The sequence below is a fragment of the Camelus bactrianus genome, chromosome 23 (genome assembly GCF_048773025.1).
Source record: "Camelus bactrianus isolate YW-2024 breed Bactrian camel chromosome 23, ASM4877302v1, whole genome shotgun sequence".
Classification (NCBI taxonomy): Eukaryota; Metazoa; Chordata; class Mammalia; order Artiodactyla; family Camelidae; genus Camelus; species Camelus bactrianus.
In genome coordinates, this window is record NC_133561.1 from 11,249,979 (window position 1) to 11,272,506 (window position 22,528).

Genomic DNA, 22,528 nt, shown 5'->3' on the forward strand with positions numbered 1-22,528 from the left:
CTTGTCACTGTCTTCTACTGTCCACCGGGCCCGTTTCTCCCTCTTGTGTCCTTGCCCACACTCTTCCCTCCCACCCCTTTTTTTTATCCCTCTTTCCTAGTGTTTGGTGCACAGGTCCCTGAAAACTGACTTCCAATTCTTGTGAGGGAATCTGCTCACGTCTCTGCTTCTGAGTCCCTATTATCTGATATTTCAGGGATTTTCTATTTAAAATAGTCTGTAACAGTCCCAGATATATTATGAAACATTAAACAAATATTCCATTAGAAGGCATATTATCTCCTTGGAAAAGACATTCCTTGTAAACAACATCAACATGATGGCTATTTTTTTGTATTTTGCTTTTTGAAAAACAGTCCAGGAAGAGCCATTGCTCAATATTCTTATGGCCAAGACATAGAATTAATTCTGTAAAATAAGCATACTTTAATAAAAAGCCTCCTTAAATTAAAGTTAAGAAGTGTTACCAATTAAATATTTCTAGGGCATTACCTTCCTTTGCATGATTCAAGATGGCTTCCTATGTCCACGTTCCAACTAAAAACATTTCCATTAGAGGGTTTGTCATATATATTCAGCCTTACAAAAGATTTTCAGAATGGATACCAGCATGCTACACACTGAGTGAGGCAAAGAAGATCGGAATCAGGAAAGTGTAAGACAGAACCTGATCCGTGTAAGGGTGTGTAGTGGAGGCAAAGAAGGAAAATCTAGAGTCACTCATTCATGAATACTGTTGAACACCTATTCTGTGTCAGCGATGAACTGGACAATATCATCCCTGCATTTTCAGGGACCTGAGTCCAGCCAAAGCTGTGCACTCAGAAAAAGACAAAAGCTTTCAACCATGACTTTTCATTAGCACAGAAACAAAAATAGTAGTATTCTCACTTAGCCACTATGTAGACAAATGATCAGTTTAATCTATTTAAAATCAAATCCCTCACAATGTACTGATGTCAAGCATTTAGACATATATGATATGAGTAAAATATTTCATGTTTATGTAACTAGGATGTGATTTTCAGAACATCCAACACAAATGACTCAACAAGTATGTATAAATGTTTAGGAAATTCATGGGCTCTGTTACCAGGAGTCTCGCCATTTACTAGTATGTCCCTTCTTTACAGCAACTATATATGAAGACACTGACTTATGAATGAGCAAAATTCCTGTAGACTGAATGGCATACCTTTGCAACGCATATGTTGAAGTCCTAATGACTAATGTGACTGTATTTGGAGTCAGGACCTATAAAGAGGTAATTAAGGTTGAGAGATGTTATAACGGTGGGATCCTAATCCGATAAAACTGGGGTATTTATAAAAAGAGGTAGAGACACCAGTGTGTTCTCTCTCTCTCTGCACAGGGGAAAGGCCACATGAGGACACAGGGAGAAGGTGGCTGTCTGCAAGCCAGGAAGAGCGCTCTCACCAGGAACCAAACTGGCTGAGACTTCTGGCTCCCAGAACTGTTAGAAAATAAATTCCTGTTGGTTAAGCCATCCAGCTTGTTCTATTCTGTATGGCAGCCCAAGAGGAATAACACAAACATAAACTAGTATTTACTGAGTATCTGCTATGTGTAGAATCTGTGCATTGTAACAGCTAATATTTTTTGAATATGTACAAATGAAAATATTTCTAGGGCATTACCTTCCTTTGCATGGTTCAAGATGGCTTTCTATGCCCACATTCCAACTGGAAGATGAGAAAAAGAGAAGAAACATCATTCCTTTCAAGGTACCACCCAGGAATCAAGCATTATATTTGCTTACACCCTACTGGAAGAACTTAATCACCTATATATACAGAATGCTATGCCAAAATCTTACGGTAACCACAAACCAAAAATCTATAATAGATATACACACATAATAATAAAAATAAAGAACTAAAAAAAAAAGATACATGCACACGCATGCACACACACACACAGGAATCCAAAACATAACATTAAATAGAATCACCACATCACAAGAGAAGAGAATAAAAGAAGAAAAGGAAGAAAAAGACCTACTAAAACAAATTCAAAACAATTAACAAAATGGCAGTAAGAACATATTGTCGATAATTACCTTAAAATGTAAACGAACTAAATGCTCCAACCAAGAGACACAGACTGGTTGAATAGATAACAAAACATGACCCATACATTTTCAGCCTGCAAGAGACTTGCTTCAGATTTCGAGACACATACAGACTGAAATTGAGATACTGGAAAAAGGAATTCCACACAAATGGAAATCAAAAGACAGCCGGAGTCGCAATCCTTATATCAGACAACATAGACTTTTACATAAAGACTGTTGGAAGAACTCAATCACGTAGCTACCCTTAACTACAAAAGAAGCTGGTCAACGTAGTCTTTATTTTTCCATCTGTCCAGGTCAGAGGTTCTAGTACTGTCAAGGAGGAAACAACGCATACTGAGGGACAGCAGTCAATCTCTCCTACACCCACACCTGCAGACGGACTTAGACGTTCCTGAAAAAAATATATTTCATGTTTACAACCCTGCTGCTATGCCTCACCCTAGGTCCTCTGATTAAACCAGAGGATAATGTTACCACTTAGTTGGGGCTAATGTTTTCTACGCATCCTGGTTACCGACTCCTACTGCAGCGGAGCTAACACATCTTTTGTTGACTAACCCCAGTTGTTTATTGTCCACATAATGAAGAAACACATATGTTTCTCATGGCCATGGAATGGAAGTGATTTGCTTAAGGCTTCATATAGATAGTAAATAGAATAAACTGGGATATGAATCAAGCTTTTGGCATTTCAAGTGCAGTTTTGTTCCCACTTAAGTGCCAGGTGATTTAGAAGTGCCTCCTTTTACACCATAAGGTTTACGAATGAACTAGTTTCCACATAACAGAAGTTATCAGTCAGGCAAGTTGGATGGTGAAGACCAGCCTGAACAAATGAGGAGAACTATTGTGTTTTATGTATTTCTTGCTTCTTAAAGAATTTGACTTTCAGTCATTACTAATATTCCATGATGTCAATGTATCATGGCTTACTAAATCTCCTATTAGTGTATATTTAGATGGTTTTCATTCCATTTCCCTGCCCCTATAAACCAGACCACATTAAACCTAACGGTGCATAAGTATCTATATGGGGTAGATAGTTCAACATTATACACATTTTTAAAGTCTGTTGACTGTCTTTGGCAATATTGCCAAACCACTGCCCAAAATGACTTCCTAATATTTGCTTCCATCAACAAAATATGAGACTAAAGTTTGAGTTGTAGATGGGGTTCTCCAGCAGCAAATCCTGATATGAAGATCCTTTGCTAGTGATTTATTCAGGAAGTGCTTCCAGGGGAGACCGGTAAGGAAGCGAGGAGCAGGACAGGGGAAGGAAGGAAGCCAGGCGAACTGTGCTCCTGGGCAAAGTGCTTCAGAGCTTAGGACTCAGCCAGGCCCATCGGGAGAGCTCTAGAGAACAAATCAACCTCAGAGATGTCCCAAGCAGAGCCAAGGGAGCTGGGTGTTCACATTTCGGTGTCTGTCATTTGTCAAGGGCCAACCAAGGGAAGTGGTAAGCCCCAAACATGTACATTTTGTTCTCTAGGTGCACAGTAAAGTAGCTCTGGTAGCCTGCGAGCAATCCTCCAAAGGAGAGACTCAAGTTCCAGACTTTAAAACACACAGAAGTCAGTGGGAGGGGCAGCGCAGATTTTGAGTGTAAAATACTACGAGGAGTCTGAGATGATTTGGACAAAGCACCGATATTTTTTTGGCTACAGTCTGCCCCTTTCCTTTGCTCAAACCCTGGCACCTTTCATGTCAAGTTCACTCCGTTCTATAAAAAATTCTTGAGGGTGGTAGTTGCTCAAAGATTCTGGGGAAATTACAAATTTGAGCGTTAGTTGAATAAGTGATAGTCTCTCCTGCTGTAGTTTATCCTGAAGGGATGACGTTTTGCCATCTCCCTCTTCTGCTACCAGTTCTAGGTTCCTCTCAAACACTGTTGGACTCAACAGGGATGCTCCGTGCTACAGCCAAGCACTTCCCTCATTTCCCTGGTGAAGGAGCTTTTCTCTGGGCCTTCATGAGGAGCAGTCACGCTGACTCCTCTGAATCTTTTGAGCCTTTGCTCAATACTCTGCCAGGTCATTATTTCTCCCAAGCTTCCAGGAGTTATTCCAGCAGCATATTAGGACCAGCTCCAGGGGCCCTTGCCAGAGTGTTAAATACTGAGTCACAGGACTGTGGCCCTGTATTAATAAACTCCCCCTTATCAACCACCCTGGTTTGGCATCCTTGAGATTTAATTCCAGGGATGTTCTCCCAGGATCTGAGAGTATACATCGCCCAAGTCCTAGAGATCTTTTGGCAAATAATTTCTTCCTCCTTTCATGAGGCCAGAACTTCCCCAGTTACGTTGTGTGGAGTCCTGACCCTAGTTTTCCATCTAGAGATTAGGAAGGAAGGTGGGGCAGATCACGAGGGGAGCAAGTATTGCCTTTCAGTGCTTCTGCCTTAATTGAGGCTTCTGAATAGTCTCCAAGCACAAAGGGGACTGCTTTCCTCTAGAAAAAAGAGAGTTTGGCAATTTTGCAGGCTGGGGAGGGTTCAGTAGACTCTCAGGATTCAGTGTCCTACAGCACATCCCTTCAGATTACCTGTTCTGAGTCTCAGAATCCCCCTCCTTTATTAGAGCCCTGATTTTGGTGTAGGGAGTTCATAGTGGTTGTTAAGTCTTCCCTGATCTTACAAGCAAGTCCTGTGCCTCATCTTCAGAATAGTCTTTTGCAGATTATGAAGTTCTCTTTCAACACTCTTAAAAGTCCTGCTGGCTTTCATACTGTGCCTTAAGTTGGTAATTGACTGACCTAAGTTTGAATTTGTCTCTATCTGATGCTTTAACAGCACCCAGAAGCAACTAACCAATTCACAGTTTTTGTAATTATGACTTTGCCCATATCTTTCAAATGCATGCAGCGTTGTATGAGTCAGAGCATCCTTTCCATCTGTGTACCAACACAACTTAACAGAGATGAAAGTCTTAGTAACTTTATGCTAATGCCAGGAATAGTCATAACTCCACCTAGCACCAGTAAGGGGCATTTTTCAGATGGCTGTTGAATAGCTAGTTCCAGAATCTGGTCCCTAGAATTGGCATCTTGAGACCACTGATGGTACCAGTTACCTTAGGGGAGTTCTGCAGAAGCTGTTCCTAAGGTGAGAATTTATTTGCAAATACATTAAGAAAATGCTCCCAGGAAGGCTAGTGAAAGAGTGGGGAACAAGTTAGGAAAAGGGAAGGAGCCCAGCACTGGTGTGGTCTCAGGCAGAAGTCTCTCAGAAGGAGCTCTCTGAGGGGAACTCTGGAATATAAGTGACATCTCACAACTGAAACAAGGGAGGTGGACTTTGGCACCGCTGTGCCCATCAGCCTTTGGACAAGGTCCACCCAGCTGGAATGCAAACCCCTGGATACTTCCAGTTCTCTGTACAGTGTGAGCGAAATGGCTTCAGTAGCCCAAGGGCACTTCAGGGCAGAGCGGCAGGTGCTGATCTGTAGAAGGGCAAGTATGGAGAAGGTGGGAGTGGTGGGGGAAGGGCACAGCAAAGGTAAAAAGGGACCCTGGGAATCGGGGCAGCCTGTTGTCTGCTGCAGCTATATTCCTCTTTTTGTTTGTTTACTTGCTTTCTGTTTTTGTTTGTTTGTATGGCTTCTTTTCTTTTCTTTTCTTTTCTTTTCTTTTCTTTTCTTTTCTTTTCTTTTCTTTCTTTTTAAGATACAAGCTTAGTTTACTAGCAAAATGAGTAATAGTTTGCATACAGTACAAAGTTCAAATTTTCAGGATGGTATACAGGGAAAATCTTCCTTTTTATCCTTCCAGAGAAGGTCTATGAGAACAGAGTTTACATGGGACACAAATCACTAAACCTCTTTCTGTTTCCTGTATGTGGGACTCCTCTTTACATTTCTGTCTTCTCATTTGAAGCGATCAGTTCTCTTCTGCGTGGGATCCCAGAACAAGGCTGGCATGTCATCAGCAAAAGAGAAGCAAACTGAGAATTACGGAGTTACTGAGTGCTACACCGTGTCCAGGGGAAGGCCGGAGTCCCCATATATTAATTAGCAAATCATCATTGTTCTAAGGAGCTATAATAACAGTGATAAACTTAGGAAAACACTTCATTAATTAACAAAAATGTTTATCTCAAAATTTTTATTCATTTGTTATATTGTGAATAAAAGAGAAAGCATCGTATGGCGGGCTGGTAAAGCGCTGGATTGTAATGAAGGGCAATGGACAGACTTTAGGTCAGTCTAAAACCCATCTGGCTGGACCTTTAAAGGACACTGAGGATTTTACTTATTTGGGGGGAAATAAGCATTGTCAAAGTGAAGAGAACAGCAGGTAGGATTAAGAAAGCCTGTGTACCAGCCCCAGTTTTGCCAGGAACTTGCTGTGTTTACTTGGTCAATTCACTTAACCTCTCTGTGATCTACATCCATGCTCGTGTGTAATCTACATCCAGGAATACGGTGGAGATGAAAATGAAATAAGTATCTCTAAAGCAAAGTATTTGGATAATTTGGTATGCAATGATAAAATTAATTATAATACTAACATGAGGGGTTAAGCTAGTAGGCAGGTTTTTTTTTCTTTTGATTTACTTTTAGATTGCCACTATTGTCCAGCCATCTGAACAAGGTATCTGCTGGTTTAGTTTATTCTCCGAGGCCACGTCAACTCACCCTACAGATGGGAAGGTATAGCTTCACTGTTAACAGTGCTGTTGGGGAAACGTTGAGTGAAGACAGATGATGGGGTCAGCTGCTCGTCATTACTGTTGACTAACAGAGCTTACCTTCACGACTCAGTTGGTATGGGTGTAAACAGGGAAGGAGGGAGCTGTCAAAGTTATATGGTGAATTTACATTTTGCCTATAAATGAGGAAAACCAATCCTGCAACTGACTGACATGTTTGAATTTATCAAATGCGTGGAGGAAATTATGAATTACTTTTACTTATGTTGTTTCCTAAAAGTAAAGAGATACTTTAAAGTGACTGATCTTCAGCTCTATTCATATTTACCTGCTGCTTTATGTAGTCACCTGTCCATTCAGTGTCTACAGATCACGGCCAGGTGACACAGACCTTGAGGACAGCCATGGTAGACCACCAGACTCCAAAGTAAATTTTGATTTTTGCCTAAATTATCCCTGTAATTGTTTTCTATTGTTGCCGTAACAAATAACCATAAAGTTAAGCAACTGAAAACAGCACAAACTCATTTATGCAGAGTTCAGTCGGTCAGAAGTCCAGGGACAGGAGGCCGATGCTCTGCTTAGGGTATCATGAGGCAGAAATGAAGGTGTGGGCAGGGCTGTGTTCCTTTCTGGAGGCTCTAAGAATTCACTGCCATCCCCCCTCCAGTTGTTGGCATGATTCAGCTCCTCGTGATTGTAGAATTGAGAGCATATCTGCTTGCTGGCCGTCTGCTAGTGGCCATCCTTAGCTCTTAGTTGCCTCTTGGCAGTCTTTGCAGGGCCAGCAATGATGCATCGAACCTTTATCACCCTGTTGCTTTTCTTCTTTTCCCTCTCCTTCTGCCACATTTCTCTCACTAACTGGTCTGCCTTCCTCTTTTAAAAGCTCAAGTGATTAGATTGAGCCCACCAGATAATCCAGGATAATCTCCTGTTTTAAGGTCTATAAACTTAATCGCATCTGCAAAGACCCTTTTGTTGTAACAAAGTCCAACGTTCCAGGGATTAAGGCATGGTGTGGAAATCTTTGGGAGTCATTGTTTTGCCTGTCACAATCTCAAAGACCAAGAGGAGTGATAATAGGGTAGTGGATCCTCATATAATTACCTTCCTTCTAGAATTATTTATTGTGGTTAATTATAGTTTGTTTTATCTAGGCAGTATTACAGGAACCACATGAAGCCAGTGAGATACTAACATGGGGGAGGGGGAGGGGAGGCGAATGTGACACATCAGCGTCTCCTGATGTTTCCTTCCATATGGAGAACGATTTTCTAGAAAAAAAAAGTGGCCTCTCTTAGGTACTGCCTCGTTTCTCCCCAGCATTGTGTGACTGATGACTTTGAAGGAGGATCTGGGACTGCATAGATCAGCTCCTGCTGGGGGTCACATTTGAGATCTGTCTGCCTGCAGGGAGTAGGAGCACTGGTCTACCCTGCACCATGTGAGAAGCTCAGGGGTAAATGCTCTGCCTTGTAGGGAAGGCCTTTAATTGTGGAATGTTGCCTATAACTGAGTGTATATGTTCAAACAGATTCAATCATTCTTCCAGGCCAGTTCAATTATGGACAAGTCGAGCTCAATATTTTAGATCTAGTGAGTAACCACTCCATACAGAGTAATGCAGCTGGCACTGTGGAGTAGACAGAGATGAACTGAGACTTCCAATTATAAAATAGGAGAGTAAAGTAGCTTTTCTCTCTCCTCCTGTCTGAAATCACTCCAATAAAAGTATAATACAATAAATAACAGTGAGGTGGGAAGGGATGAGAAGCAGGAAGGCAGTGTATTCCTACCCGTTACAGTGTGGGAAGGGGAAAAGTGGGTGTCAGAAGATCTAAGTCTGACAAATTACGTAGTGTATATTTACACATATTTACAGAAACACAAGAGAGCTCTAGAAAACCTAATAATAATATGAGTAGCTAAAATTAAGTGGGGGGAGGATGGGAGGTGGGAAGAAATACAAATATACTAATTTTGCCATTTCTTGAAGTAGGGAGACAGTAGGTACTACCTAAAGAAACAGAAGATTTATTATATTTTATAAATTTTAGTTATAAATTATATCACTAGATTAAAAATAGAATATAAACATGCAGAAGAAAACTTGTATTTAACAAGAGCAAAGAAAAAAATAATACAATGAAAGATTGGGAAAAGTGTAAAAATAAGAATAAGAGAAAGGCAACACATAATCGAAAGGTATATTTCATATCAATAAATATAAATGGTATAAGCTTTCCTACTAAAAGAGAAAGACTATCAAGTTATATCAAAATATAAAATCCAGCAATTTGATAAATATACTAAACACACACTTAAAAGATATGGATAAAGAAATATTGAAAATGAAACAATGTACAAAGGCTTATCATACAAATAAAAAGATAGTTCATTGAAAAATATGTAAATTGGTTTTCAAACATTTGAGAAGATCCTTCTCTCATAATAAGTGTAATTCAAAATGAAACTACCTGACAGGGGGCTGTTCACCTATCAAATTAGCAAAGATTGAAAGTCAGATAGCACATTAGTTGTTGGAGGTGAGAGTAAACAGACACTTTCATATATTTCTGGAGGGACTGTAAGTTAGCCCAGCATTTATAAAGTGTGACTTTATAGTATCTGTGAAAATTGCAGATACACTGGCTCTCTGATGCAGCCATTCCAGTTTGATGAATTTATGCTAGAGCAGTCTTCACACATATGTAGAAGGCTATTCAATGCAGTGTTATCCGTAAGAACAAATATTTGAAAGTAATTTGACATGTCTATTAATCAAATTCATGAAACCATTAAAAATGAAAATGTAACTTTCAATGTATTTGTATGAAATGAGTTCCAGGATTCAGGGGGAAAGTTCTCATTAAGGGTCATTGCTACCCCACAAGTTACTTTTGTACAAATTAGTAAAAGATGTTCCCTTCTTCTGCATGGATGCAGTCTCTGCCCGGGCCTATATTTTGTAAGTGGAGCAGAAGAGGATTTTAGCCCCACGCACCCCTCAGTCACACTTACAGAGGAGACCCCTGATAGCCGCTGTGGCTTCAGAACAAAAACTTACATTACTTTTTAACATGGCATTTAAGAAAAAAGAACATAGCATCTTTATTTCTATTCTTTTGGTTCATAGGCATACTACCAATTATCTGAGTAGAAATAATGAATTGAAAATATCTTAATGTAACCCACAAGGAAAATAATAATTGATGAATCGTTAAGGTTTAATCATCTAGTAGAAAGAGTAGCATTTTACTTACCAGATGATCTTAATTTGCTTTCTGAATTGAATTAATTGATTAGTTGATTTAGTGCTTAACACAACTTGTTACCTTTGAATAGCATCACTGAACTTTAACTTAGTAAAGTCTGTAAACAGTGAATTGGAAGATGGACCACAATGTCTCAGATTGTATCAAATAAATGTTACAACATGTATTTCTATGATATATATATATATGGATGTATATATACACCTACAAGTTTGGTCCATGTCATACTCAGATATGGTTCATTTTAAAGCTATTAAGACAAATAAACACTGACATTTCAGTAACTTAACACATAATAACCCACTGCAGATGTTCGTGGTTTGCTGGTGGCTTTCTGCTTGAATGATCCGGATACACAGACTCTTTCCATTTTGTGATCTGCTGTGACCTTGGGCTTCGGAGTCCTCTGCACATAGCTGATAAAAACAAAAAGAAAGAGTGGAGAATTCTGCCTCTTAAAAGTAAGTAAGTGACTAATATCACTTCTACTCTCATTACATTGGTGAGATCTAGTCTTCTGATCATACTTAAATACAAAGGCTGCTGGAAATGTCTGTAGCTTCACAGCTATCAACCAGAAACAACCATGAAAGGGGAGCACAGATTTTTGGTGAGGAGCTAAATATCTGCCATAGAATTGAAACTTGTAGGACAGTATCTGACTGAATAATAACTTTGGATTTAGACATTTGGCATTTTGTGAACCCAGGATTGTCCTGTACATGGGATGGAGGATCTGAACTGAATAAAATACCTGATGATTCTTGGAAGACTTGCCTATTCAACACACTTCTACCCTAAGTTTATTTCCAAAATTTCACTTGACCATCTTGGTCAAAGATATATGGAGCTTTTCTGCAAACTCACCCTGCATTTTTCAGTCTTTATATTAATGCACCTTCCCTGTGGCTGATACAGGTGACTGCTTCATCTTTCATAGCATCCTTTTCCCCTTTGTCTATACTTGCCTCTTCTTCTTCCACCTCTTCTGGACATTTTGTCTCAGATTTCTTCTCAGGTGTCTTCTCATGCTCCTTAAGTATTACTGTTCCTAGACGGTTAATCTTGACTCAACACTCTTCCTCTTCCAAACCTTCTTTGAATGATCTTATCCTTCCCACCATAAGAACCACCATCTGTATGTACTTGGTGCTCAAATTTGTATCTCTAGAAATTATGTTTAACCTGAGCTCCAGACCATGTTTCCATGCTGAATATTTTTCCTGGATATCACACAAAAACTTCCAATAAGTCCAAACATATCTCTTTCTAAAGTTTCTCTTCCTCCAGTATTTTCTGTCTTAACAATGAGAAACTATTTATCCAGTTATATAAGCTAAAAACTTAGTGTTCACACTTGACACTATTTATTTCAACTCCATTAAATTAATCATTAGCATGGCTGGCTTATTTTACCTCTTAAATATACTTCCATTCCATACCTTTTTATTCATTTCCTATTATTATTGCCTTAATTTGGGACTTCAACATTTCTCCTCTGGGTTGCCAAAATCATCTCATTTTGGGTTCCCTACTATAGTGCTTCTTTCTTTAGATTACACACATTTATTAGTACTGATTCCACCCCCGACCTGGTGACTCAGAACATCCTGAATTGGGTCAGGATTCCCAATTTGAGTTTGTACAGAAGATTTTTGATCACCAGCCAAGTTACTGTCCTAGAATAAGTTTTGTGAGCAAGCCCCAGGTAGCAGGTTATAAAACAACCAATCCCTGTGTATATTTTTGGATCTTTATAGATTATCTCTTGGTTTTCTCAGCCCTGAAAACAACAAATGAGTGACACTGAGGCTCTGACAGGATAAGTCTAGTTACTTCAGCTGCTTCAAGTTCCGTTCAATTCAATTACCATCACTACAGTGTGATTGTGAATTGGAGGAACACTTGGATCATACTATGAATTTTATATACCCCTATATTCAGAGAATTACACAGGTTCCCAGACTTCTCAGTGGGAGGCAGAATTAGGACTAAACCAGTAAAGATGAGCTTATTTTCCAAAAGAAAGTCAGGGTGCTGATACGAAGAAAGAATAAATGCGAAGCAGCCAATGAATAACAAATATCCATTGTCATGCACCTAAAGAAATAAAGGAGAGAAAGACAGAAAAAAGATGGGAAACCAAAGACTGAGGAAGTAAGGAAAATATTAGGTTCAAACTTCACACAAACAGCCACATAGGGATCTTATTTTGTATTTTGTATTGCTTTGTTTTTATTACTTTTGAAATTAATCCAAACAAAAATCTCTCATGAACTTGATAACAATACATCTGGTTCTAATAATTCTAGAAATCTCTATTTATAGACGTTGAATGTGTTGTTGAAATTAAATATAATGCATGCAGAAAAAGTTTCAAGATAGGTTTAGGACTTGCTTTTTCAATAAAGTATACCACAAAGGGAATAAAGAAATTCTTTCCTCAAATTAATGGTGAATTCTTTTGTCATGAGAATAGGAGTTTATAGTCATTTCACTGAAAGCACATAAATTGTTCTAGACAAGAAAAACAAAAGTAGCCCAAGGCAATATTTTCATTATAGAAAAAGGCACATGTCCATGAATACCTAGTTTAATATTAACAAAAGTCATTCAGTTAGCTATGCATGTGCCATTGTTATGAATATTTATTCACATCTCAGCTAAGTAACACTGATATCTTTTATTCACTGGTTCAGGGATTCAGATGTTATAAACATTACCTTCTTGCCCTGGTGTGGCCTAAGGGGATCTGAATCCAAAAAAGACCCGACACTTCCCACCACTGGAAATGCAAATTTCTTTAGAACATTCAACTTTATGCTAAGGAAATCGCCTCTGTTGTCTGCTGATTTTATTTCTTCTCTAAAATCATTAAAAGAAAAGCAATCCTGATGAGTTAACACTGGGTCTTTAATAATAACAACTTTTAAAAGTCTAAAAAAACTGGTTTCCTTTTCTTTGTCTCTTGCTGTCGCTCTAGGTGACCCAAGGGAAGAGGAAAGCATATGAAATGCAGGTGAATGAGATTATTTAGAGCAGGGATAGCAAATTCCCTTGTATGTGGCAGGCTTTGCTCACCAGTATGGGTGCCCTTTCCTGCTAAGCCCAGATGTGGTTTCCATATCTTAAATGTAGTTCTTAAGTATGTGCTTTTGATCTACAGGACTTGGCATGTCAGATGAAACATTCTTGGAATACACGATTTAGATCAATTCAATTCATTTAGGGAAAAAAACAAGTCTGTGCATGCTACCCTATTTAGAAGATGCATACAGCACCAGTGACTCAATGGTCTCACTTTCCATCATTTGGAAAGTCTTATACTGTCCAACCATTAGTGACGTGGAATATTGTATTTTCCCTTCTCCTCTCACTTTGATTTCTCCCACCACCATTGAGCATGGCTTGTCTAAACCCTTACATCCTTTCTCTTCTGGGCTTTTATCCTCTTTTATCTTTCCCCCTGACCAGTCATATCTTATTTCAGCAGCCTCTGTACTAGAAATGGATACACACACATACACACACACACACTAATTTTATATGCTCCAGAAAAATTCTGGTTCAGAGATTAAAGTGAAGTATTTTCTAAAATAAGTGTACGTCTTACCTGTAGATTTCAATTGTCTGAGCTTTACCTACTCTCTACCCCCTTAGTTAAATTCTATCCACTACCTACAGTTAAATATTAAATTGTATAAATATGTAAAGGTTCATTTCACAAACATACCAGAAGAAATCTCTCTACCAAAGAGATCTTCATGTTCCAGCAGATATACCATCCTCCTTGGTTTTTCCGTAAGAAATCCTATCAAACAAAATCGTCTCTAAGAAGGCTCAAATCTAGGCCCAGACACCTTCCTTCTTTACTTAGTTAATTTCTGCATATTTATTCTTACTTCAAATATAGGTCAAGGGTCATCTCCTCAAAGAAGCTTTCCATCCTCGACCTCTTAGTTTAGTTTCAAGTCCCTTTGTTACTGATTACGCGTGACTAGTGCTTAAGACGACGGTCTTTTTTATTTATCTCAGTGTATGCTATGCATTCACTGTTGCAAAGGTTTTTTTCTATTAATATCTGTTTCTACAACGAGGCGATAAACTCAGCGAGATTAGGAGCTCTATCTGCTTTTGTTTCCCAGTATCTTCCCAGTGCCTTGCACAGAGTGTGACCTATACTTGTGGCTCAAATAAATAATGGTGGAAAGAATTATTAAGTACTTAACTTTAAGGTATGGGTGACCGATGAGAGTTTAATGTCATAGCTACTAAGCACATTTGCAGGCTAGAGGTGAACATATCTCAACCCAAAGGACTCTCCAATGGAAAATCCCCTGTGACAGGACCAAGAGAAAACCTCTCCTGAGAAGGAGGCAGGGCCCCTCCTGTCGCTCATGAATGGACGCCGCATGCGGGGCCTTCTCGTTCTGGCGATAGGATGTCTGCGTTCCCTGGGTGCTTCCAGTTCCAGCTCCAAGCTCCAGGTCTGTGAGTGTGAGCTCTCATCTTCCTCCAAATGGCCCCCCAAGGAACGCAGTGGGTTGAGGGGTCCCCGTCCAGCAGCTAGGTTAGGGTCAGGAGATAACTTCAGCAATGAAATAGCAATGTTCTCCTGGCCCAGGGCCGCGAGTGACCCGGATAACACAGGGTCCTTATACTGTCAGGCTTTGTGCCCTGTTTTTGCACCTTGGGTCAGTGTCATAAAAGTGACTGAAATTGCTGTCCTCAGCTGGTGTGGAATTAAGGAGAAATTTTGGTCCTCCTTAACTAAGGCCTTAATTAAGTCAAAAATGAGGACTCATTCCCTCCTGTGTAGCCTGTGCTCTCGCTTTCAAGTTCCATCACTGCCCCAGGCCTGGGCCTGCAGTGTCCACTTCTAACCAAAAGGCACTTTGTCCTCCAGTGTGCTCAGCAGACGATCTTGCCCCTGCACGGAGGTAGCAGTCAGCTTCTTCCTGAGCAATGCTTCCCTTCGGAGTGTCTAGATGGACAGAAGGGACACAGTATTTGATTGTCAGGGAAATGCTGGACAAACCCAATGCACTGTGAAAGGCAAGCTCTAAATTCCTTGAAAAAAGGACTGTCTTCCACATTTCTTATGGCCAGCTCAGTGCCTAACAATTATTTGTACTAAGTCAAAATTGTTACTGGTTCACTGGCTGTTTTGTGGATGGATCAGATTGACATCGTTGGTCAGGGTGCCCCCAAGGTGAGATCCGTGGTTCCCCGAGATGCCGGTGCTGGGACTACAGCAGCAGCACTGAGACAGTGCGAGAGCAGATCACCAAGCTGTGCCACCCATGCTTTACAGCTCACTGTGGACAGGGTGGGGCCTCGAAAGCCAGATCGATAAAGCTGCCCTGTGTGACTCACCACATCTGATCAAATCTAAAATACCATCAGCTGGAGATGGGAGTATGATTTGCCTATCTCTAAGAAAGAACGAAAGTTGTCAATTAAACGGTGTCGTTGTACCTATGATGTCAGTGGTCAGAAGCTGCAACCCGATTTTAGAGTTGTGAAAGTGTACAAACATGAAACACAGATTTAGAGCATTTGGATGAACCTGAGGGTGTAGTGATATTGGGGTTAACCACGAAGGAATGACAAGAAGGCCAGAGGAGGAGGAGGTGAGGGTGAGAGTATATAACTAATCTGAGAAAAACCTGCAGATGGTTTCTATCTGTCACTGAATAAGGCTGCAAATCGCTAGTGTGAATCTATTTTTTTTTTTTTTGTATCTCAAAACTCAAGACACCAAGTCAAACAAAGCTCTTGATTTGGTTTATAAACTCATTTTGTAAAAAGCATAATGAAAATGACATAGTTAGCCACATGTAGTTGTTCATTTCCATGTCTTTTTGAAGGGAAAAATGTATAAAAATGTGACAATCTTATACCTAAAGCCCATGAGCAGGAGATGATATTTATAGAAATGGACAAGTGGATCTGTGGTAACGATTTAGTTCTGACAACTATGTTAACTTGGGTAGTCATTCTTTTTTTCACTGAAGTATAGTTGATTTACAAAGTTGTGTTAGTTTGTGGTGTACAGAACAGTGATTCAGGCATACATATATATACATATTCTTCTTCATATTATTTTTCATTATAAGATTACAAAGTATTGAATATAGTCCCCTGTGCTATACAGTAGGTCCTTGTTGTTTATCTATTTTATATTTATCAGTTTGTATCTGCTAATCCCAAATTCCTAATTTAACCCTCCCATTCCTTCTTCCCCTTTAATAATCATAAGTTTGTTTTCTATGTCTGTGAGTCTGTTTCTGTTTTGTAACTAATTTCATTTATCTCAATTTTTTAGATTCCATATACAAGTGATATTATGTGATATTTTCTCTAATTTACTTCATATAGTATGATAATCTCTAGTCATTCCATGTTGTTGCAAATGGCATTATTTCATTCTTTTTTATGGCCAAGTAGTATTCCACTGTATAAATATACCCTCCCTCTTCTTGATCCAGTCATCTGTCAGTGGAATTTAGGTTGTTTCTGTGTCTTGGCTATTGTATATAGTGCTGCTATGAACATTGGGGTTCATGTATCTTTGAATTAGAGTTCCCTCCAGATGTATGCCTGGGGTGGGATTGCTGGATCATGTGATAACTCAATTTTTAGTTCTTTTGAGAAACTTCCATACTGTTTTCCATAGTGGCTGCAACAAACTATGTTACCACCGGCAGTATAGGAGGGTTCCCTTTTCTCCACATCCTCTCCAGCATTTATCATTTGTGGACCTTTTAATGATGGCCATTCTGACCGGTGTGAGGTGATACCTCATTGTAGCTTTGGGGTAGTTACTCTGCCCAATAGAAATTTAATGTGAACCACAAATGAAACCTTAAATTTTCTAGGAACCAGATTTCAAAATGTTAAAAAGAAAAATGAAATTAATATTAATGATGTGTGTTTTATGCAACATATCCCACATGTTGTCATTTCAACATCTAATCAATAAAATAATAATGAATGAGTTATTGAACACCGTGTTTCTCATACTGCCTTCAGACTCTGGTGTGTATTCTCCACTTCGATGGAGTATCCGTTCTTACTGACCATGTTTCTAATGCTTAGTAGCCACGTGTGGCTGCCACAGTGGATAGTGTAGATTTATAGTCTCTCTGGCAGTTTATGTGTCTCTAAATCAGAAGAGTTTTTGTCCTTCTGTAATGCCTCCGTGGCTGTGTAGTGGGGAAACTTACTGGAATGGGCGTTGAATTCCCTTGGAGGAAAGACTTCTGTCCCACGTCCTACTCTCATAGTTATTATCAACATAAATACAGAATAAGCATGATAATGCACTAATGGAAGTGACACTTATATATGCAGCTTTTCCTAGTTCAGAAACCAGCTATCTTACTTTGGCATAGCTTTATGTATCTCATATATGTATTTTATGTATAGATACAGCAGATACATTTGTGTGCCTCAAATTCAGAGGTCAGTCTCAAATTCGGGTTCAGATTTTGCTCATATAAAACTGAATCTATCGCTGTAACAAGGGGATACAAACAAATGTAAGACACGATCCCTTCCCTCGAGGAATTTACACTCTACTTAGAAAGAAATGCATGAGGCCCAGTGAACTCCAACATAACTGCCCAAATCACCCCGGCACACTGGAAGGCTGTGATGTTAAATATAACAGCAAATGAGCAGAATATTAGCTGGGGTCTGTGCGTCCTCATAGCCGGCAGGAGTTTTCATTTGTAATGGGTTCATGTAATGAGATGACCTATAATCCTATCATCAATGCTGATGCCATAGATTTTTGATTTTTCAAAAGATTTCAGAGCAGTCGCGATACTGGTTTTTGCTGGTCGTCACCCCAGTTTTTACGCTGGTTCTTAACAAAGTGTATGTGTTTGCCCTCGGGATGGCACAACTGCAAGAACACAGACTGCTGCTGATGCTTAAACAAAAACAAAAGCAAATTTACTGCTAGGAGCCACAGGAACCGCTAAAGACAAGCTATCTTTGACACAAACATGTCCTAAATTTCATGTTTCCTCTAGAAGAATTTCCAAGTCAAAGTAGCAGGCTGCACGCCCACGGAACCACGTTCAGACCCTGCCGCCCGCAGCCACGGGGCGGCCGCACAGCGCTCTCCTCCCCTCGCAGCCCCGCCTGGCTCCTGCTGGATTCGTAGGTTCGTGGTTGTTCGCAGGTTCTGGCAAAATACCCCGAAAAAGAAAAGCAACAGAAAATTCCCTCCTCATTTACTTGTTTCAGTTTGATCCCAGGTGAAGAGATTCTGCTTCAGAGTGAGTCCCTTTTTTCTGAGTTGATCATTCAAAACAAACTGCAGGGGGAGAAGCCAAGTGGAGAAACGCAGTGATAAAATAGCAGAGATTAAAAGCCCATTTTATTTTAGTTCTTTTGAATCCACTTTCACTCATTTAGTCTTTTATTTCATATCCTTCTGCAAAACTGCCTGACGTCTGATGGTTCTGCCGAGAAAACGGAAGAGGTTCTTGGCATCTTATCAGAAGCCGAATTATTGTGCAGATTTACATCCCACCATAATGTTGGCTTAGAGATATGTATGTCTCCCATCAAGCACACATAACTTTCCCTCTGACTTAAACTACGGGCAATCAATTCCATGGCAATAGAAGGAGACTTACCTGTTTCTTGGAAAGGAATAGAACAAACAAATGTTGGGACAACCGCAGCTGTATTAATATACATGAGAAAGCAACAGCTAGTGTTATGCTACAGAAATGAATGAATGAATAAATAAATAGACTCTAAGCACTTTATTCTTCTCACATAATTTCTTCTCAGTGACATTATTGAACAGGCTGTTGAAAACAAACATCGTTAAATGAGAAAAGAAGAGCGGCAGCCTTTCTTAGTCCCGCTGCAACATTTTCCAGTGACGAATGCTCCCTCAATGGCTTGAGCTTTTTGAAAAGAAGTCAGAGAGAAATTTGATGTGGCCCCTGACCCCCAGTAAGCACATGTATCTTCACCTGTCACATAACACACTGGCACTTGCTTACTTTTCAGCCAAGACTATTGATTTTGCTTATTGGCTGCAGGCGAGTCCATAAAGAACAAATTACGAAGTCAGAGGTCCACAGTTAGCAATTGCTTGCATGATAACAGGGCCCTCACTCCACCCCCACCGCTCACTATTCACATCCTCAGCACTCCAGCCGAAGGAGGAGGCTGGGTAAGAAACTAAGTATGTATTAACTGCTGTCAAGTCAGTGTTCTAGGCAAAGGTTTCTGTAAAGGACGAAAATGCGGGGAATGGGCTACAACTGTGGATGGCAGTGCATGCACACGTGTGTGTGTGTGTGTGTGTGTCTACGGTTGTAGGTACCGGATGGAAAGCGGAAGCCTTAAAGTAGAAGAAACACACCATCCTGCGTGTAGAACAGGAAGCATGGAATAGGCATTGGATGTAGCTGTGAAATTGTCCTTTCTTGGGGCTTAAAATAAAAGCGTGTAAACCAATATAAGTCTGTTTCTACTGAAGGCACTTTATGGTCTGGGCAGTTTCTCAAAATAACTTCCAGGCCAAAGAATCTATGATTTTCTTATAGAGTTTTAAGGGCAGCAGACCATGTTTCCCCTATAATTAAACAAAGCCTAGGAGTTGGAACTTTCAAATAAATAACCCAAAATAAGATGAAAAGCAATGCGACTCAACTTGAAGCCACAACAGTGACTGTTTTCCCATAAATTCATTTCTATCAGCACCTTAAATCATTTAATCCACTGGATCAAACATGAAGTGAGCTGAATTTGTTGTTTAAATTCCTCAAAACTTTCCACATGACTGTTTTCATCAGGGTTATAGTCCAAGATTTGATGACCATTCTAGCCAGTAGCCTAAATAACTGGGAGAAATTAGTGGACACACTACTTACAAATAATTAGATAACCTAACTCTCTTGGCCAAAAATTATAATTCCAAAAGTCTAAACACCAAGACACTAATAATTAAAGAAACACAAGGTTTAAAAAATACATGGCATGAAATTCATAAAATCATTCACATAAAGGAATCTCCTAGAACTTCTGATTCTTCAGACGGCAGGTGTTAGACAGACAAATCGTATCCTGGAGTCATTAAATTATTGATGGACGTGGTGATGGACGTGGCTCTACTCAGAGTGTTCATAGAGCTTGACCAGGAAAATAAATATTGGAGAAATAACTCTGAAAGCTATCACCAGGTCACGTCGGCCACCTAGGTAACCTGTAACAAGGACCACTGCAGAGTCCTGGAGTTCAGGTGTGTGCTTTGTCACTCTCTTGTAGCAAAAAAATGAAAATTTTTAGTTTGATTTTGGCATGTATTTGCTGACAGTCATTTACTATGTTTGAGGGGCTGCCATGCTAAGGAGACTGATCCACACGCCCAGAATAGCTGCACGGAAAGAAAAAAAAAGGTCTAAATATACCTTCCCACGAGGCATGGGCTCTTATGAATATTACTGTGCATTACCATCACTTCGACGGAACTGCAGAGCTAGATTGCAATTTTAAATGAAAACTAAAACCCTGGTCACTTTATTTCCGATGACACCATGGAGATTCCCAGGTAAGCTCCCCCCAGAGAGAGTTTTCAAGAAATGTTTGGCTATGCAAATCACCTGCTAAAAAGGATCAGGAGGCAAAGGCTTGCGGGAGGGTTGTGTGAGTTTGGAATGAAAATGACAAGTCCAGCTTGGGGCTCAGGGTATGAAGCCTGGTGGAGGGCTACTGGCTGCCCTCTTAGGCCCTATAAAACATACAGAATGTGGAGCAAGGAAAAGTCTCAGACTTCAGCCAAACTTGCTGCATTCCCACGATGCTCCCCCAACCCCCTCTTGCCCACCTCGGAACCCCAGAGCCCTCTAGCACATGGCTTTTTTGCACAGTCAGGCAGATGGAATAAGTTTGTCATCATCTTCAACTAGTAGGAGCTGTGAACTGGTTTGGGGATTGAGAGAGGAGCTGGGACATTTATGATCTTCCACGAAGATTGCTGTTGCTAATTCTGCTGTGAAATATGTGGAGCATCTGGAGAGGGAATTCAATAAAGTGTGGCCAAAATAGCATTCACTTTATGCCCTAGCTTCTGGCACCGTTTAAGACAGCACTGAGACAGATCATATGACCCCAGCCCTTGCAAGACCTCATCACTTTTCATGGGAGAACTGAAAAGTGCTGATCCTGGAGTGTTTATGCTGATGGAACACAGATAAAAATCTGCAGGTGTAACTTTTTAAAAATTTACTACATGAAGCATAAAAAATAGATCAGTACCACTATACATCATCCAGACCCAACTTCAACACCATGTTGTAGATACAAAAACACCAATCAGACTCCTTCAAGGTGCAAGAATTCATAAATGAAGCCTTGCCATAACAAATAGTAAGTTAAAATGCTCCTTTTGTAATGTTTAAAGGATAGCAAGTAAGACATTTACTTATCTTAACCCTAAGAGGAGACATCTTTTCAGTGTAAAGATATCAAATGGTACTGACACAAATTGTCATCATCCAATTTCTCCTAGGTTGAGAGCTTGTTCTGTAGAATGATTGAAGGAGTATTGAGGGAGAGGAAAAAGAAAAGGATAAAGAAGATACATAATTTTGTAAGAACTAGAAGTGGAAATAGCTAAGCTGAAGGTGGGCAGAGAAGAGAGAACAGGAGGCCCTGGCTGGACGATGAGCTTCTGGAGGTGCACGGAGGTTCAGTCCGAATTTCCTCACCTATAAAGTGAAATGAAGTAGATTTTGAGTCCCATTCAAAACTTATTCCTCAGAACTCAATCAAGAATGTGAAGGTTGGACATGCCAGGATAGTATGGATGCTTGAAACACACACAGATCCATTCTTCCTACCTTAGGAGGACTTGTGATGAATCACAGAGATAATCATTAAATTGTTTTGGAAAATATGGGCATATTTACCTGGTTGCTGTGTCCTGAGGAAATTCAAATCACTTTACCAAACGTATGCCATATTATACTGGATGAAAACATTAAGCTAATTTCTTATCTAGAAAAAGAGATAGAAACATTATTGACTCAGAGCAGGAGAGCATATATAAGCGAAAATCTCACCCAGGTAGTTGGCCTCACCTGCCACCAAATTAGGAGTCCCAATTCTAAATTCTCAGCTCCTTTCAACTGCCTTCTCAAATTTAAGATGTCCAAAATTCATACCATCTTCAACCAAATGCTGCTCTGCCAACTTCTCCTTCTGCCCTCAGTTCCATCATTCTGTGAGGGGGACAGCCAGTACTTGAGTTGGAAACACTGGAATCCTTCTTTTTCCTTCTTTCTCCTTCATCCTCAATGACAGGAGCCCACAGATATTATGCCTAAATAATCTGTCCTGCCAGATTCCTCCTCCAGTTGCATTGCCTTCATTTAGGGCTTCTTTATACTTTTTCTGGATTACTGCACTTCCTAACTTCTTAACCCAACACCCACCGCCCTTTATAAATTATCCTCGCTGTTGCCAG

General features: G+C 39.9%; 1 long non-coding RNA gene across 3 annotated transcripts in view; it reads left to right on the forward strand.

Moving 5' to 3' along the window:
* The window catches only part of LOC123614000 (uncharacterized), a 287,572-nt gene that overhangs the window by 85,334 nt on the left and 179,710 nt on the right, over window positions 1-22,528 (forward strand). For all 3 annotated transcript variants that reach the window (XR_012501794.1, XR_012501795.1, XR_006721457.2), the window contains exon 2: window positions 10,336-10,487. This is a non-coding gene — a long non-coding RNA (uncharacterized LOC123614000). The remainder of the gene's footprint in view (window positions 1-10,335; window positions 10,488-22,528) is intronic.